The following is a 6000-nucleotide window of genomic DNA, read 5'->3' on the forward strand; positions in this document are numbered from 1 at the left end:
CAACATATCACAAGCCATGGATCATCATTTAGGAAAACACTATTAATGTGTTAAAGCAAACTAAATATGGCGTGAGAAGGACTCTGTACTTCTGTATTTGAGTCCTTGTGGATGAACTGCAACCTAACTTAATAGGTAGACAAGATTGAAAACCTAACTTAGGAGTATGCGCCAGAAACAGATGAGTCTTGGCCAATCCTAGCGGCTGAACTTCAACCACTCATACACTGCCTAGTGTTCAAACTGTCTTCAAATAAGGCAAATGCTGAGCTGTAATCAATCTAGTTGTTTCTGTACCTCACTTCCAATTTCTGTACCTCATTCCCTTTTTTTGGCCTATAAATCTTCCACCATGTGGCTGCTCTAGAGTCTCTGAATCTGCTGTGATTCTGGAGGCTGCCTGATTTGTGAATCGTGCATTGCTCAATTAAACTCCTTTAAATTTAAATCAGCTGAAGTTTTTTTTTAACAAAAATATTCTTTTTTTTTTTTTTTTGCTGGAATGTGGTAGCTAGGTGGTCTATATTTTTGCTGAGAATAAAATGAGACAAAATGGAAAAACTGAATTAATCTATTACATGAGATATAAATAAGATGCCTAAGTATTTGTACATTGAAATTATTTCCCAAAGGAAAATTAAAATCTCACTGAAAATAGAAGAGCTAATCATCTATAAAGTATTTATTTTGAAGGTTTAGGTTAAAATATTAGAATAAACTAAGGTATCAAAGTAGCATCATTCTTTTGGTAAAAGATAGATGTATCAGCGGTAAAAACAGCATTAAATTTTCTGGAATAATTAGGCCTCAAGATAACATCAGTCGTGTGTGACTGGAATACAGAAATCAGGATCTAAGGGAAGTACACATGGCAAACAAAAAATCACATTTACTTACAAGGGAGAGTGGTTAGCACATTTTCAATTCGAAGCTAGAAGAGAGTAGAATCTAGTAAGGATGGCTAGTTTAATAGCAGAGCCATCAAAGGCAGTGTTAAAGCAGAAGATGAAGTTCGGGCTAATGCCTTGAAGGATGGTGGCAGAAATCATTAGCAGTCAAGTGCCTAAGGATTGAATGTTGCATCTGTTGAAGTCTTTATCATGAGTTAGCAATGACTATGCTTTGGTAGCATGGTTGGATTCACTGTAACTTTTGGATTATTGCTCTACATCTTGCCTTTTATCTTTTTGCATGGAAGTAATTGTCACCAAAAATTGTCTGTCTTCTATTTTTTTGCCCAAATTTGCAACATATGTCTTTTCTTAGGAGAAATTTCTGGTGCCAAATGATTGTTTCTTTCTAGAAATAACATATTCATAGACACATACACAAATGTGGCTAATTCATCACATAATATACCCATGTAACAAACCTCCACATTACCCTCCCGACTCTAAAATAAAAATAAAAACAAATGTAGCTGATAAATTGAATAGCCAAACTTAAAAATACATTTTTTAAAATCCATCACTGTCCCTATAAAAGAAGCCAGCTTCTTTCTGCAGAAATTGAAAAAGTCTTGAGTCTAGTTTCATCATTTCTGATTGTTTCAGAAAACAAAATGTTCTCCAGTCATTTTATTCCTCCTAAACCAGTCTCAATTCAATTATTGTTATCTGTCTTTCAGAGTAATAAGTATGGCATTTAAAAATATTATGCAATTATTTGTTCTCTTGGTTTCTTTTTTGAGGATTCCAACCATAGTTGCTTGATCCACCTTCATCTTCTGCATTTATTATTTCATGTGTAATGCATTTTAAGCTTATTTCTGTTGTACTTTTTCATTTTTAAGTTTCATCCTCTATGTTCCAATAGTATCTCACTTCCATTAGGTTCCTTCTAATTTCATTTCTCATATTAGTTTTTTGTGTGTATTTTTTTTTCTTTTTCTATTTCTTGTTTCTTTTTAGTTTTTCTAATAATGTTGTGTATCTCCTTTTATTGCCTTACCATTTCTTCCTCAATTTCTAACATTTCTGCTTTATGGTATTCTAGTTGTAGATAATTGTATTAAGTTTTTAATTTTATGGCAGAGTATTTGATCACAGTTTTAATCTGCACCATGACATTTTTCATGTAATTTTACTTTTGCTTTCTAAAAGTACTGTGTTTTAAAATGTCTTAGTTGAAATACTCTAGATTTGCAGAAAAATTATAATAGTATGAAGAATTCCATCTATCCTTTATCCCAATCCCCCAAATGTTAACCTTTTGCCATATTTACTGTCTATCTGTCTATCTATCTATCTGTCTGTCTATTTATGTAACTACTATTTTTCTGAATCAATTAAAAATAAGTTGTAGATATGATGCCGTATTTCATGTAACTGCATAAATACGTATTTCTTCAAATGTAAAAGCATTTTACTGCATAACCACAATGTACCAAAATCAGAAAATTAATAGATAAACTGCTTCTTTCTATACATTGAGCATATTCACATTTTGCCAGTTGTCCCAGTGATATATTTTATAACAAACAAATCAATAAATAGTTTATCTGGTCCAGGGTCCAATGGAGGATTATATGTTGCATTTAGTTGTCATGTCTCTTGATTACCTGGTGATGTAGAACTCATACTCAGTCTTTTCTTTCATAACCTTGTTATATTTTTGAAGAATGAAAGTTAGTTAAATTGTATCATACCTCTTATGTTTAGATTCATCTGATGTTTCTTTGTGATTAGATTCAGCTAGTTATGTTCTGAATATTCATGTTTGTGTTCACCCCCAAAATTCACATGTTGAAACCTAATCACCAGTGTGATAGTATTAGAAGGTGGGGCCTTTTGGGAGGTGATGAGGTTGTTAGGGGAGAGCCCTCATGATTGGGATTTATGCTCTTATAAAGGAGACTCCAGAGAGCTAACTAGCTATTCTACCATGTGAAGACACAGCAAGAAGGTGTTGTTTTGTTGTGTTTTGAGACAGGCCCAGCTGTAGCATCAGCTGACTCCCTGGGGAAGCTCTGGCACTAGGATGACCCTTTAGTCTTAACTGGAAGCAGACCCTCACCAGACACCAAATCTATTAACACCTTGATCATAGACTTCTCAACCTCCAGAAATGTGAGAAACAAATTTCTGTTGTTTATACACTACCCAATTTAAGGTTTTTGGTTATAGCAGCCTGAATGAACTAAGTCACAGCTTAGGCATTCGGGACAGGAATATGAGAGAAGCGATGCTGTGTTCTTCTCATTGTGTTAATACTGTATCAGTAAATGCACGGTGCTGATTTGTCCCATTACTGATGATAACACATTTATCACTCATTTAAAGTGACATCTTCCAGGTTTCTCAATTGTAAAGTTTCTGTTTCTCTCTTTAGTAAGTATTTTGGAGGGAGATGTTTTTAGACTGTAAATATCCTGTTCCTCAATAATTACCCATTCATTTCAGCATCCATCCATGGTTTTTACCTCAATATGTTCTTCTTATAATGGCTACCAAATTGTAGTTTTCTTATTTCATCATTCTTTCTACATTTAATTTGTATTTGGCTAGAAGTAATAGCTTTTTCTCTCATATATATATATATATATTTATATACACACACATAAATGTACACATAGAAACAAAAAACACACATCTACTTGTAGATTTCTGTTTATTTAATGAGTTTATAATCTATTGGTATAATAATTTTTTATCTTGTTGCTCTATTTGCTACATATCTGGCAAATGGGGAAACCTCCCACCTAGAAGCTGAATCCTGTCTTTTACGTTTTCCCATCATATTCTTTTGTTTGAGCTCTTCTTCTTTTCTAGAACAAGATCTTCCAGGGTCTCACTGTGTTGCCCAGGCTGGAGTACAGTGGTGCCATCATGGTTCACTGCAGCCTCTCCCTCCCTGGGCTCAGGTGATTCTCCTGCCTTAGCCTCCCAAGTAGTTGGGACAACAGGCACACCATTATGGCCAATTAATTTTTGTATTTTTTTGTAGAAATGGAGTTTTGCCATGTTGCCCAGGCTGTTCTCAAAGCAGTTTATATTATTCTTTCATTTCTTCAGGGAACTCTTGTTCTACATTAGAGAAGAATGATACTTACAAACCAACATTCGAGCACTATGTCTGCTTACTGCTCCTGGGATTAATTGCTTCTAGGCTTTCCCACCAGGCAGAGGTAGAAAATGTCTGTCACTCACATACACAAACATTTGTATCTACTTCTATGACTATCTGTCTATCTAAGAAATTGTGCATTCCCAGTGATAACTGTAATTGAAACTTAATACCACAGGGATCATTCTGGTCATTGGCTTTTCATATTTGTAACTCCCTTATCCAATAATGAGAAACTTGGTTCTCATTATTCTCAATTTATTTACTTATTTGCTTTTTCTTCCTCTATGTAATCAAACTCCTGACCCAGAAAGTTGCCTTCTAGGCCCTGCCCACCTCAACAGCCCCAATAGTTTCCTTGTCCTACAGTTTCTACTTATGTTAGCTGCCTCAAAGGACAGTAGAAGGAATTAATCACTTTTTCAAAAGAAGGGGGAAAAGGAAGAGACTTTTTAAAATAGTATTTTATTTATTAGTATTGCTATTATTTTTGAGACAAGTCTTACTCTGTTGCCCAGGCTGTAGTGCAGTGGTGCAGTCTTGGCTCACTTCAACCTCTGCCTCCCAGGTTCAATTTATTCTCCTGCCTCAGCCTTCTGAGTAGTTGGGATTACAGGCACCTGCCACCACACCCAGCTAATTTTTGTATTTTTAATAGAAACGGGGTTTTGCCATGCTGGCCAGACTGGTCTTGAACTACTGACCTCAAGTGATTCACCTGCCTTAGCCTCCCAAAGTGCTGTGATTATAAGCATGAACCTGGCCAAAATAGTAATTTAAAAATGGATTATCTCCTTTTAAAATGCTACCCATCATTGAATGAGTTAGGCTTTCCTGGACTGGCTATTTGTAAGAGGTTTCTTTTGGGATATGAAACAAAGATAAAGTTTTTGCCTAACTAATTTTCATAGAGCAAAAGCTTTCTCCTTTCCTGTTACAGAGTCATGTTACTTCCTGTAAATATGGTTTTTCTGTATAGTTATTTTTATAGCCCCAGGCCTTCTTAAGAGGAAAGACATGCCAACTCAAGCCATTCAGTCTTTGTACTAAGGGCCACAAAAAAGGAATATTACTTTTTGGCTTCACAGTGTACCCACACTTTCAGGAAGTATATTTTGCTGGTGCTTTTTGAGATCTATTTTTCAGTGGGTCCCTGCTCTTGAGATTTGTCACCAGGGATTCTTGTTTTCACTGCCCTTTTTGTGTGTACAAAAAAAATCATCTGCCTTTGATAGTGTTTGATATAAAATGGAGTCTGGGAGTTAAATATGCATCCAGGTTCTTCAAAAATAGTTTGCAAACTTATGAAAACTTCTTGTGGCTTTTGAATAATTTCCAAGAAAAAGGGAAAATGCTAAATTATAGAGTCATTCAAATTGTGTCTAAGTCCTCCAAAAATGGTTTTCAAACTTATAAAAGCATCTTCTTGTAGCGTTAGAATAATTTCCAGGAGAAAGAAAAAATGCTGCTTTACAGAGTTATGTTTGTAGTCGTCACATGTTGGGTTCTTCAGGAAGGAGACTCTGCGATGAAGTTTAGCATGAGGATGTTTATTAAGGTGTGCCCTTATGAAAGAGATCAATACAACTGGCAGGAAGGGAAAGAAAACAGTAGTAGTATTATGGTTTGGATGTTTACCTCTTCCAAATCTTACGTTGAAATGATTCCCAATGTTGGAGGTGGGGACTGGCGGGAGATTATTAGATCATGGAGAAAGGTCTCTCATGAGTGGTTTAGAACCAACCTCTTGGTGATGAGTGAGTTTCCTCTCAGTTAGTTCACACAGATCTGGTTGTTTTGAATCTGGAACCTCTCCCTTCTCTCTTGCTTCCATTCTCATCATGTGACATATTGGCTCCTGTTTGTCTTCCACCATGATTGTAAGCTTCCTGAGGCCCTCACCAGAAGATGGCAGCATTATGCTTCATGAACAGC

This window comes from Trachypithecus francoisi, unplaced genomic scaffold (genome assembly GCF_009764315.1).
Source record: "Trachypithecus francoisi isolate TF-2019V2 unplaced genomic scaffold, Tfra_2.0 Lachesis_group15, whole genome shotgun sequence".
Classification (NCBI taxonomy): Eukaryota; Metazoa; Chordata; class Mammalia; order Primates; family Cercopithecidae; genus Trachypithecus; species Trachypithecus francoisi.